The sequence below is a fragment of the Hyla sarda genome, chromosome 3 (assembly GCF_029499605.1).
Source record: "Hyla sarda isolate aHylSar1 chromosome 3, aHylSar1.hap1, whole genome shotgun sequence".
NCBI classification, from domain to species: Eukaryota; Metazoa; Chordata; class Amphibia; order Anura; family Hylidae; genus Hyla; species Hyla sarda.
The window spans coordinates 300712365-300726713 of NC_079191.1; the positions used below are offsets into that span (position 1 = coordinate 300712365).

General features: G+C 43.2%; 1 protein-coding gene across 7 annotated transcripts in view; it reads right to left on the reverse strand.

The window, feature by feature from the left end:
* The window catches only part of CCR6 (C-C motif chemokine receptor 6), a 219611-nt gene that overhangs the window by 138232 nt on the left and 67030 nt on the right, over positions 1-14349 (reverse strand). The window contains exon 1 of one of the 7 annotated variants that reach the window (XM_056566954.1): positions 7764-7821. The exons of the other annotated variants lie outside the window; for them this stretch is intronic. The gene's annotated coding sequence lies outside the window, so the exon portion shown is untranslated. Of the gene's footprint in view, positions 1-7763; positions 7822-14349 lie in introns of those variants that run through there. 7 annotated transcript variants of the gene reach the window in all.

A 14349-nucleotide genomic window follows, 5' to 3' on the forward strand; every position in this document is an offset into this window, starting at 1 on the left:
TCGTCCAATGGACAATTGTTTCCGGGTGAACATGGGATCATAGATCCATATAAAAGTAGTAATTGTGTTAGGAAAAGGTATCCCTGAGGAAGGGGAATTTTCTCTCCGCAACGCGTCGGATTGTATGGATTATGAAATAAATTATTATTTTGAATGAAGTTAAGTGCATTGCAGTGATTTTAAAGAAACATTTCGGACGGATCCGAAAAAGAAGTGATCGATTGACGGTGTGTCATGTACCTGGACGGCGTGGTGGAAATAAACTTGTTCGAAGGCTAGCCGGATTGAGGGGGGTTTAAGGACGAAAAAAAACCTCTCGCCGAAGTAAGTAAAATTGCACTTGGAAAGTTGTAAAGTGGCTGCATATGAATATCGATCCTGTCCGCTCTCCTATATTTGTTTTTGTGTTTCTTCATTATATTATTCGGAGTGACGAGTCACTTGCCAAGGAGGATTGATGCGGAGAAAGGACTGATATAAGAGATCACTGGTTGTATCTACGGGCTTTTGAAAGTGTGTGAGTGGTTCTAGTAACCACTCACCAAGTGTAAGTGTGAATTTTATTCATTCAAAAGTGTTACCAACGGAAGGATTAGTACACCGCTCCCAAAAAAAGTTTTTTCTTGTACTACTTTCTGCATCAATACTTTACAGAGCACTTTCATTCCGCACAGACTAGTTCCCTCCTGTATTATCAGATACGGCCGTACCTCTCCTAGCGCGATGTGCTGCACTGACTGATGTTGGATGCAGTGCAGAGCCTTTCTCCCTGTGCTGTCAGCGGTAAGCGTATCTTTCCGATCGATTTGCTCACTGCTCAGCGATCGCTATCACTTATTTATGCCTTATGTTTTTTCTTGAAGCTTTCTGCATAAAAGAATTGTGTATTTTAATGAAGTATGTTTTAATGGATTGCACTGTGTTTTTATTGCTTTTACCACATTAACTTTGCTACTTATGTGACAATGTATGTTTGACGTCACCGGACACCAACCCGGAAGCTTTTGTTACAAACAATATCCTGTTGTGTATATATGTAACACCTCGTGGAAGCTTGATATTATGCCTGATGAAGAGCCCGGTTGGGCTAGATATGCTTATTTTATGCGTTGCTTCTAAAATAAAGTACTGTTCCTATTTCATCATTGGTCCGGTCCTCTCTGATTCCTGCTCCCAGATTAGAAGTTCCCATTTTGCTCCTGCACGAGCACTTTTTGATGTTCATTTGATTACCGGTGACCTGACTGTCGATCCGGCGGGAACCTGGAGCTGCAGAATCTGTCTCTTTGTCTCCCACATACGCATACAAGTGTTGTGCTCTCATCATAACACCCCTTGGTAAGGTGCCTTCCTTATCCATGTTTGTTAATTCACCTTACTGTTTGACGAGCTGCACTAGGTGTGCACCGTTTTTTCTTTGCTTTGTATTTTCTACTATTTTTGTTTTAATGGGAATTTTTGATCACTTTTAATAATATTTTTTTCTGATAGCAGATGGGAACCAACAGGTATAAAGTGCATTCAGCTCCACCAGGTATGAAGCACACCTATATCACGTGTTAAGAAAGCTTGGTAACAGCAATCACGATTACAGTATTTAAGTGGGTGTAGGGGTCAGTTACAGAAGGCTTGACCGTACATATTAAAGTTAAAATAAAAAAAACTTAACCTCGTAAGGACGGTGGGCGTATCCATATGCCCCCTGTTTTAAAGTTCTTAAGGACTGAGGGCGTATGGATACACCCGTGGGAATTCCGGTCCCCGCCGCTAGCCGGTTGGGGACCAGACCGGGATGCCTGCTGAAATCATTCAGCAGGGATCCTGGCACATCGCCGATGTCGGCGATCGCAGGAAATCTTTCTGCTCCTTCCGAGCTGATCGGGTCTCTGGTGACCCGATCGCCTAGAAAATAGGGATGATCGGAGCTGTCAGTGACAGCCCCGATCATTCTGAGGGATAGGAGCGAGGTTGCAGTGCTGCGATCTCCTCCTATCCCCTGCCATAAGTCAGCAATGAATGCTGACCAATGCCATGGAAACCCCCCGCTCTGCCCACCCCTGGATGTGGAGCAGAACAGGGGAAGAAGATGGAGGCCGGTACCGGAGAAGATGCCGTGGGGACCGCCGAACATCGGTGACAGCAGCGGAGATCAGCAGCGCAGGTAGGAAGGCGACGGCGGGGGGGGAGGTAAGGAATGTGGCAGTAGAGCGATATTTACTGCTGCCCTTCTATTGGTTGCCAAACTGCAACTCCCAGCATGCCCAGACAGCCGCTTTGCAACATCTGGAGGGTCACAGTTTGGAGACCACTATTATAGTGGTGCCCAAATGGTAGCCCTCCAGATGTTGCAAAACTAAAACTCTCAGCATGCCTAGGCTGCCCATGCATGCTGGGAGTTGTAGTTCTGTAACATCTGTCCCTTCAGATTTTGCAATTTTCATGAAAATTTTGAAAATTGCTGCTATGCTTTGAAGCCCTCAAATTTTTTCAAAAAGTAAAAATATGTCCATTTTATGATGCCAACATAAAGTAGACATACTGTATTTGTGAATAATTTATTTGGAATGTCCATTTTCCTTACAAGCAGAGAGCTTCAAAGTTAGAAAAATTCTAAACTTTCAAAATTTTCATGATATTTGGGGATTTTTCACCAAGAAAGGATGCAAGTAACAACAAAAATTTACCACTAAAATAAAGTAGAATATGTCACGAAAAAACAATCTCAGAATCAGAATAATCGGTAAAAGCACTTATTGCACGAATTGCAAAAAAGGGCTCAGTCCTTAAGGTGAAAAAGGGCTCAGTCCTTAAGGGGTTAAAGATGCATGGCATTTTTTTGAAGAAAAAATACAGCCTCTAACAATCTGTGAGTGAAGGACGTTTTTAGGAGTCCACTGGGTAGACTTTTCAGTAATTCACAGCCTTCCGTGTACAATTGTTCTGAGATAGGTGTTAATAACTGAGTGATACCACTCGCTGGACACCTTGAATGAGCAGAGATTTAACTTAATAAAATAAGAGGCTGTGTTTCTACCTTGATAGCCAACTTGAATGGGGGCTGGCTCTCTGCTGGCTGTCTGCAGCAGATTTTCAGCAGTGGAAATTGAAGTGAAACCCTACCATGAACAGCCCACCCCCATTCAAACTCACAGCGGTAAACACGCTGCAAGTTTGTTATCAAATTCTTTTGTGGGAACGAACTCTCAATCTGCTTTGCTCCTTCTGCTTGGATTTGGATTGTTTTCCTATACAGGTCAATAGGGTTAATTTAAAAATGCATATTTCCTTTTAGTATGGTTTACATGTGCAAATTTGTGAATTTTTTTTACATCCTCATTTCGGCAACTTTACAGCAAATTGTTAACCCTTCTCAGCGTTTTTCAGTTTTTGCATTTTAGTTTTTTTCCTTCTAACCTTTCCAAATTCGTAACCCCATTCAATTTTCCACCTAAAAATCTATATGGCTTATTTTTTGCACCATCAATTCTACTTTGCAGTGATATTAGTCATCTTTCCCAAAAATCCACGGCGAAACGAAAAAATAAATCATTGTGCGACAAAATTGAAGAAAAAAAACGGCATGTTGTAAATTTTGGGTGTTTCCGTTTCTACGCAGTGCATTTTTAGGTAAAAATGATACCTTATCATTATTCTGTAGGTCCATACGGTTAAAATGATACCCTTCTTATCTAGGTTTGATTTTGTTGTACTTCTGGAAAAAATCATAACTTTTTTATTTTTCTGCATTTAATTTTTTGCACTGTGATCTGAAGTTTTTATCGGTACTATTTTTGTTTTGATCTGACTTTTTGATTGCTTTTTATAAATTTTTTAATGCTATAAAAAGTGACCAAAAATACGCTATGTTGGACTTTGGAATTTTTTTACGTGTACGCCATTGACCATGCGGTTTCATTAATTATATATTTTTATAGTTTGGACATTTACGCTCGGGCATGGAGCAGTCATTCAGCAACCGAACACGCAGGAGGCAGGTAGGGATCCTCCTGGTGTCCTGCAAACTGTTCGGGATGCCGCGATTTCACCGCAGTGAAGCAGCGATCAAAGTTGACCGCCGCATCTGAAGTGAAACTGAAAGCATCCCGGCAGCTCAGTCAGGCTGTTCGGGACGAACAGACTGACTGAGCTGCCGGGATGCTTTCAGTTTCACTTTAGATGCGGCGGTCAACTTTGATCGCTGCTTCTGAAGGGTAAATGCCGGTATTAGCCACGGGACCGACCCGATATGATGCGGGGTCACCCTGTGACCTTGCGTTATATCGCGGGAGTCGGCGCAGGACGTAAATATACGTCCTGCGTCGTTAAGGAGTTAAAGGGGTACTCCGGTGGAAAACATGTTTTTTTTTTTTTTTTTTAATCAACTGGTGCCAGAAAGTTAAACAGATTTGTAAATTACTTCTATTTAAAAATCTTAATCTTTCCAGTACTTATCAGCTGTTGTATACTACAGAGGAAGTTCTTTTCTTTTTGAATTTATTTTCTGTCTGACCACAGTGCTCTCTGCTGACACCTCTGTCCATTTTAGGAATTGTCCAGAGTTGGAGCAAGTCACCATAACAAACCTCTCCTGCTCTGGACAGATCCTTCAATGGACAGAGGTGTCAGACAGAAAGTAAATTCAAAAAGAAAAGTACTTCCTCTGTAGTATACAACAGCTAATAAGTACAAAAGGATTACGATTTTTAAATAAAAGTAATTTACAAATCTGTTAAACGTTCTGGTACCAGTTGATTAAAAAAAAAATTGTTTTCCACCGGAGTATCCCTTTAATTCTTTAACAAAAAATAAAACAAGTAGATATAAATGGAACATACAGGGACCTTATATAGAGCCAATATGAATCTAAAAGCTGATTTACTTGGCAATATAAAAATGTAGCATGCACTACTTTCTTCTGTTTTCCAAATGACAAACACTCATTGGATTCTATAGAGAATGCAAAGCCTACACAGAGAAAAACTATTATGAAAAGATTTTAAACCCACTTCTAGTTTTGGGTAACAAAAATAACCAAAATAATGCCATGTGAAAGTAGTTTTATTCTCGATGAATGCAGCAATATTTGTCTTAGTATTTTGCATCAGTATTTGTAAGCCAAAAACAGAAGTGGAACCTATAAAAAAAAAAACGTAAAGTAAATATTTGTACCTTTTTTTGTGTTTTGGACCCACTCCTGGTTACTCTTGGTTTAGAAATAATAATGCCAAATACTGAGCCAAATACTGCCCTGTAAAACAAACCAGGGCAAGTATGCTGTTATGTATAGAAAAAAGTTTTGCACAAATTGTTTTACAACTGTTCTGTTTTAAAAGGTGAAAGTATTCAGAATCTTATTTCATGTTGTACATTAATGCATTAAAATGTATTATAACACAATCAGCATAAATTTTGTGATCAATCTACAATATTGTTATGAATATAATAATGTAACAGTAAACACCAAAGTATAAGGTTATTTGATAAAAGAAAATATAAAATTCAGTATATATAGAATTACCTGCAGTAGTACTTCTTTTGCAATGTCAGAGATTAGATATTTGTATGAAATAGGTCAGGAAACCACCTGCCTATTTATCACTTCCTTAGATTACAATTACTCCTCAATTTATGCCATTTATGGCATTGTGTCACAATTTCAGTCATTTTGCATGCCAAAATTGTACATGCAATCCAGCAACATTATAGTTACAGACATGAAATGGTTTTACTTTATATATATATATTTCTAGAACATGATGATAAGTGAACAAACTCAATAATTATCTAGCAACATTACTGACCCCTTCAGAATGTAGAAAATTCATTTTTTTGTATCGACTCTCCCACAGACAGTCAAACGTTAATAACTTTTGAATAACTGTCATAACTGTGTTAGTGACATTATGATGGTAAATACTTTATCTCTGTGGCCAATGATTACTTGTTGCAGCCATACAATGATATAGCACCTCAGCTACAGCTGAATAAAGCTTACCAATATACTACATGTGAACCTTGCCAATGAGTACGTTCTTATGTGCATATTTTGCAGCAGATTTTCTGCTGCTTATTTTCTTACCCATTGAAGTCAGTGAGTAGGAAAATCAGCAGCAAAATATACACGTGTGAACGTACCATGAGAAGGACTGTTGAAGGCTAGGGAACAATCAGCACAACAATCAGAGGATTTTTGTCAATTTTAACCCATTTCTTTAGTTCCTTTTTAACGAGGTTGGCAGCAAAGGACAAAAATTTCAAACTTTGTTCAAGCGCCAGACCCCGGGTGGGCATCATGATAATCACCTTGAGCCAGGTTTAAACTCAAAGTTTTTTATTGAAAGCACATATCTACGTGTTTCTAGCCCGGAATAGGCCCTTCGTCAGAACAGAGTGCTGTTCAGCAAAGTTTCCAATTTTTCGTCCTTTCCTGTCTGCTGTGTACTGAACCAGAAGATACCTGGAATCGGGAGGAACCAAGCTACAGGATCCCAGTAATTGTTTAAGGCACATATAGATGTTGTGCTCTGAGCACAAAACAGGGTGAGTGTTCTTATCCTGTAATTCTATAACCATTACCTTTCGTACTACACCAGGGGCGCTTGTGTGTCTTTTTTTTAATCTCTTTCTTGTATTTTTAATGAGGTTGGAGTCAGTGGCGTTGCTAGGGTTGGTGTCACTCGGTGCGGTAGAAAATGGTGTCACCCCCATACCTACTCCCTCCCCCCAGTAAGTTTTTAGCCTGTTGTGACAGACACCACTGTTGTAGCGCATTGTGAGAAATTCCAGTATAATAATCAGATATACCAGTTGCCACAGAATAGGAAAGTGTTAAAGAAGTTTTCACCATTTAAATATACAGCTCCCAGAATTACTTAAAGGGGTACTCCACTGGAAAACATTTACTTTTATATCAACTGGTGCCAGAAAGTTAAACAGATTTTTAAATAACTTCTATTTAATATCTTGATCCTTACAGTACTTATAAGCTGGTGTATGCTCCACAGGAAGTTGTGTAGTTCTTTCCAGTCTGACCACAGTGCTATTTGCTGACACCTCTGTCCATGTCAGGAACAGTCTAGAGCAGGATAGGTTTGCTATGGGGAATTGCTCCTACTATGGACAGTTCTTGACATGGACAGAGGTGTCAGCAGAGAGCACTGTGGTCAGACAGAAAAGAAATTAAAAAAGAAAAGAACTTCCTGTGAATCGCTTATACAGCAGCTAATAAGTACTGGAAGGATTAAGATTTTTAAGTAGAAGTAATTTACAAATCTATTTAACTTTGTATCACCAGTTGATCAAAAAAAATGTTTTCCAGTAGAGTACCCCTTTATGCAGTGGTAAGGTTATGCTGGGAGTTGTAGTTTCACTCATCATAACTGTAGAACTGACAAATGACTCCAGCTCTGATAGGACATGGAGAGGAGAATATACAATGATATCAGTGACTACAGGTGACGTCTTCTCTATAGTGAGGAGAATACACAATGATATCAGTGACTACAGGTGATGTCTTCTCTATAGTGAGGAGAATACACAATGATATCAGTGACTACAGGTGACGTCTTCTCTATAGTGAGGAGAATATACAATGATATCAGTGACTACAGGTGACGTCTTCTCTATAGTGAGGAGAATGTAAAATGATATCAGTGACTACAGGTGACGTCTCCTCTATAGTGAGGAGAATACACAATGATATCAGTGACTACAGGTGACGTCTTCTCTATAGTCTTCCCTTATCTAATTCAGATGGTACATACCGCCTGGTCCAGCTAAAACTTCTCTCTGCAGAATGTGACGCCCAGACATCTCCTCACTATGTCAGCGGATTCTCATCCTCTATATGAAAACAAGTATTATTATAAACCTGCCAGACACTGTATCCTCTAAATATAATACTACTATACACTACACTCTTTGATTATAAACCTTCCATACACTGTACCCACTGAATATAATACTACCACACACTGTACATTCTGAATATAATACCAACACATACTGTACACTCTGAATATAAATCTGCCACATACTGTACCCCTGAATATAATACCGCCACACACTGTACCCACTGAAAATAATATTAACCCCATACTCTACCCTCTGAATATAATAACAACACATACTGTACCCCTGAATATAATACCGCCGCACACTGTACACTCTGAATATAATACCAACACATACTGTACACTCTGAATATAAATCTGCCACATACTGTACCCTCTGAATATAATACCGCCACACACTGTACCCTCTGAATATAATATCAACACATACTGTACACTCTGAATATAAATCTGCCACATACTGTACCCCTGAATATAAATCTGCCACATACTGTACACTCTGAATATAAATCTGCCACATACTGTACCCCTGAATATAATGCCGCCACATACTGTACCCTCTGAATATAAATCTGCCACATACTGTACCCTCTGAATATAATACTACCACAAACTTTGCCCTCTGAATATAATGTTGCCATACAGTGCACCCTCTGAATATAATACCACAACCGCAGTAACACCCCTCAACATCCGTTAGCTGATGCTATTACCACGGGAGGGGGGTATTGGTGGTGTTGCTAGTGGATGATGGGGGTGCTACTACAGGGGGGGTGTTGCTGGAGGATGATGAGGGTGCTACTGGCCATCCCCCCTGGCAGTATCACCTCCATCATCCATCGGCAGGATCATCCTCCTGGCAGGAGCACCGCCATCATCCACCATCAGGATCTGCTGATGGAGGTGCTACTGCTGGGGGGGGGGGGGGTGTTGCTGGTGGATGATGAGGGTGCTACTGCCAGGGGGGAGCATTAGGTAGGCAGCAGTTCCCCCACATTAGGTAGGTAGCAGTTTCCCCACATTAGGCAGCATAGATTCCCCACATTTGGTACCAGTTCCCCCACATTAGGTAGGTACCAGTTACCCCACGTTAGATAGCAATTTCCCCACATTAGGTAGCACAGATTCCCCACATTAGGTAGCAATTTCCCCACATTAGGTAGCACAGATTCCACACATTAGGTAGCAATTTCCCCACATTAGGTAGCACAGATTTCCCCACATTAGGTAGCACATACTGTCACACACACACAGAGAGTCACACACACACACACACACAGAGTCACACACACAGAGTCACATACACACAGAGTCACACACAGTGCTTTAAGTGGGCCAAAAGAGGTGCTGGTACTCTATTAGGTGCCGGTGCTCCCCCCCCAGCCCGACCCCCCCCCCCCCCAGCCCGATGCCACATCCCCCCCCCCCGGCCGCGCCACCCCCCAGTACTGAACATGAAAATACCCTTAGAAAGTACCCTTAGAAAGAGCTAGTGAACATAAATAAAATGTGCAAAAGGGTATTGAAAAAATTTGGTAGAAAATGTACATAAAATAAATGATAAAAGATAATAACATACTAACCATAGAACAGTAAACATAAACCTGTTCCCCACATTAGGTTGGCAGTATAGTTCCCCCACATTAGGTGCAGTACAGTTCCCCCACATTAGGTGCAGTACAGTTCCCCCACATTAGGTGCAGTATAGTTCCCCACATTAGGTGCAGTATAGTTCACCCACATTAGGTGCAGTATAGTTCCCCCACATTAGGTTGGCAGTATAGTTCCCCCACATTAGGTGCAGTATAGTTCCCCCACATTAGGTGCAGTATAGTTCCCCACATTAGGTGCAGTATAGTTCCCCACATTAGGTGCAGTATAGTTCCCTCACATTAGGTGCAGTACAGTTCCACACATTATGTGCAGTATAGTTCCCCCACATTAGGTGCAGTATAGTCCCCCACATTAGGTGCAGTATAGTTCTCCACATTAGGTGCAGTATAGTTCTCCACATTAGGTGCAGCATAGTTCCCCCACATTAGGTGCAGTATAGCTCCCCACATTAGGTGCAGTATAGTTCTCCACATTAGGTGCAGTATAGTTCCCCCACATTAGGTGCAGTACAGTTCCCATATAGTTAATCTGGGGGTGCTACCTTTCTACTGGCAGGAAGAGGGGGTTAATTTGAGGGTACTACCTTCTTACTGGGGGGATTAATCTGGGGGTACTACCTGCCTACTCGGGGCCCCAGATTTACCCCCCCGGTAGTACCCAAGATTAACCCCCTCCCCCCAGCAGGCAGGTAGTACCCCCAGATTAACCCTCTCCCCTCAGAAGGCAGGTAGTAACCCCCAGATTAACCCCCTCCCTCCAGCAGACATGTAGTACCCTCAGATTAGACAAGGAGGGGGGTTCATCTGGGGGTGCTACTGTCCTACTGGGGGGGAGTAAATCTGGGGGTACTACATGCCTACTGGAGGGGGTTAATCTAGGAGTACTACCTGCCTACTGGGGGGGGGGCAAGTTAACCTCCTCCCCCCAGTAGGCAGGTAGTACCCCCAGATTAACACCCCCCCCGTAGAATGGTAGTACCCCCAGTTTAACCCCCCCTTGTAGGAAGGTAGTACCCCCCCCAGATTAACCCCCTCTCCCCCCCCCCCCATAGGAATGCAGTACCCTCCAGCAGTGGCGTTGCGACCTGGGTGTGGGGGGTGCAGCCCGCACCGGGTGACACCAACCTAATGGGGTGACACCAAGACGCTCCTCAGCACCCCCCATCTGTGCCCGACCGGCCTCCTGCCCCCCCCCCTGCGCTGTGCGGTGAGCTTGTCCGTCAGGCGCACCGCACAGCGCTGCCTCCTGCTCCTTTTTGTGCCCCGCCCCGCTCCGCTCTGGCTCACCTTCAGTTGGTCCGGGATTTGTATTTCCGCACGTCACTGCCGTCACATGACCATCAGGACGTCACGCTGAATTCAAGGACGCCGGCCTCAGAGCGTGACTTGACGTGTCATGTGACGGTACGCGGCTCGCAGGATTACCTCGCTGAGTGAGTAGATGTTATATCAATCTGCCTACTGGGTCTGGGGGGAGAGGAGGGGGTTAAACAGGGGGGTACTACCTTCTAACAGGGTGGGGGGATAGGGTTAATCTGGGGGGTACTGCATTCCTACGGGGGGGGGAGAGGGGCTTAATCTGGGGGGTACTACCTTCCTACAAGGGGGGGTTAAACTGGGGGTACTACCATCCTACGGGGGGGTTGTTAATCTGGGGGTACTACCTGCCTACTGGGGGGGAGGGGGTTAACTTCCCCCCCCCCCAGTAGGCAGGTAGTACCCCTAGATTAATCCCCTCCCCTCCCTCCAGTAGGCATGTAGTACCCCCAGATTTACTCCCCCCCAGTAGGACGGTAGCACCCCCAGATGAACCCCCCTCCTGGGTTAATCTGGGGGTACTACATGCCTGCTGGAGGGAGGGGGTTAATCTGGGGGTTACTACCTGCCTGCTGAGGGGAGAGGGTTAATCTGGGGGTACTACCTGCTTGCTGGGGGGAGGGGGTTAATCTTGGGTACTACCGGGGGGGGGGAGGGGGTTAATCTGGGGCCCCGAGTAGGCAGGTAGTACCCCCAGATTAACTCCCCCCCCCCCAGTAAGAAGGTAGTACCCTCAAATTAACCCCCTCTTCCTGCCAGTAGAAAGGTAGCACCCCCAGATTAACTATATGGGAACTGTACTGCACCTAATGTGGGGGAACTATACTGCACCTAATGTGGAGAACTATACTGCACCTAATGTGGGGAGCTATACTGCACCTTATGTGGGGAGCTATTCTGCACCTAATGTGGGGGAACTATGCTGCACCTAATGTGGAGAACTATACTGCACCTAATGTGGAGAACTATACTGCACCTAATGTGGGGGAACTATACTGCACATAATGTGTGGAACTGTACTGCACCTAATGTGGGGGAACTATACTGCACCTAATGTGGGGAACTATACTGCACCTAATGTGGGGGAACTATACTGCACCTAATGTGGGGGAACTATACTGCCAACCTAATGTGGGGGAACTATACTGCACCTAATGTGGTGAACTATACTGCACCTAATGTGGGGAACTATACTGCACCTAATGTGGGGGAACTGTACTGCACCTAATGTGGGGGAACTATACTGCCAACCTAATGTGGGGAACAGGTTTATGTTTACTGTTCTATGGTTAGTATGTTATTATGTTTTATTATTTATTTTATGTACATTTTCTACCAAATTTTTTCAATACCCTTTTGCACATTTAATTTATGTTCAGTAGCTCTTTCTAAGGGTACTTTCTAAGGGTATTTTCATGTTCAGTACTGGGGGGGTGGCGCGGCCGGGGGGGGGGGGGGGAGATGTGGCGTCGAGCTGGGGGGGGGGGGGGGGGAGCACCGGCACCTAATAGAGTACCGGCACCTCTTTTGGCCCACTTAAAGCACTGTGTGTGACTCTGTGTGTATGTGACTCTGTGTGTGTGACTGTGTGTGTATGACTCTGTGTGTGTGTGACTCTCTGTGTGTGACTGTGTGACTCTGTGTGTGTGTTTGTGCGACTCTGTGTGTCTGTGTGACTTTGTGTGTGTGTGACTGTGTGACTCTGTGTGTGTGACGCTGTGTGTGTGTCTGTCTGTGAGTGTGTGTCTCTCTGACTGTGTGTGTTTGTGTGTGTCTCTCTCTGTGTTGTATTTGTTTTTTTTTTTTTGGGGGGGGGGGGGGGGGGGTTGAACCAGCGCTCTAATTTGGGGAGACTTTGACCCATTGTCAGTGTGAACGATGCCATAGTGTGTGATGATTCTGAGGATGTGGAATCATTGTGGGTAGAATTACAAAAGGAGGGAAATACTGAAAAAATAGTATTTGGTGTAATCTACAGACCCCCTAATATCACTGAAGAGATAGAAGTTCGGCTTCATAAACAAATAGAGAGGGCCGCCCGGGCAGGTACAGTGGTAATAATGGGAGATTTTAACTATCCAGATATAGATTGGGGTCCGGGGTTGGCTAAAACTACAAAGGGGCGACAATTCCTAAATTTATTGCAGGATAATTTTATGGGCCAGTTTGTGGAGGACCCAACAAGAAGTGATGCCTTGTTGGATCTGATCATTTCCAACAACGCAGAGCTGGTTGGTAATGTAACTGTGCGGGAAAACCTTGGTAATAGCGACCACAATATAGTTACTTTTGACTTAAAATGTAGAAAACAAAGACAGGCGGGGAAGGCAAAAACATATAACTTTAAAAAGGCAAATTTCCCTGGGCTAAGGGCTGCACTACAGGACATAGACTGGGGGGAGGTGTTGTCAAATACTGATACAGAAGATAAATGGGACATCTTTAAATCAACTCTAAATAACTATACAGCTAAATATATACCAAAGGGGAACAAATATAAACGATTAAAACTAAATCCTACATGGCTGACACATGATGTTAAAAGAGCAATAAACAACAAAAAAATAGCCTTCAAAAAATACAAATCTGATGGGTCAGCTACAACATTTAAACAGTACAAGGAGCTTAATAAAATCTGTAAAAATTTAATAAAAACAGCAAAAATTCAAAATGAGAGACAGGTGGCCAAAGAAAGCAAAACTAATCCTAAATATTTTTTTAGATATATAAATGCAAAAAAACCAAGGACAGAGCATGTAGGACCCCTTAATAATGATAATGGGGAGGTTGTCACAGGCGATCAAGAGAAGGCGGAGCTACTGAATGGGTTCTTTAGTTCTGTATACACTATGGAAGAAGGAGCTGACATTGGCCAGGTCAGTGCTGGTAACACATCATGTAATGTACTGAACTGGCTTAATGTAGAGATGGTACAAGGTAAGTTAAGTGATATAAATGTAAGCAAATCCCCAGGACCGGATGGACTACACCCAAGAGTTCTTAGAGAGGTAAGTTCAGTAATATCTGTACCCCTGTTCATGATATTTAGAGATTCTCTGGTGTCTGGTATTGTGCCAAGGGACTGGCGCAAGGCGAATGTGGTGCCAATCTTCAAAAAGGGCTCTAGGTCTTCCCCAGGAAACTATAGACCGGTAAGTTTAACGTGCATTGTGGGTAAATTGTTTGAAGGACTTATAAGGGATTACATACAGGAATACATAGGGGATAATTGTATTATAAGTGATAGCCAGCATGGGTTTACTAAGGATAGAAGTTGTGAAACCAATCTAATTTGCTTTTATGAAGAGGTGAGTAGAAGCCTTGACAGAGGAATGGCTGTGGATATAGTGTTTCTGGATTTTGCTAAAGCGTTTGATACTGTCCCTCATAGACGTCTGACAGGTAAGTTAAGGTCTTTGGGTTTGGAAATTTTAGTTTGTAACTGGATTGAACACTGGCTCATGGATCGTACCCAGAGAGTGGTGGTCAATGATTCGTACTCTGATTGGTCCCCGGTTATTAGTGGTGTACCCCAAGGTTCAGTACTGGGACCGCTGTTGTTTAAT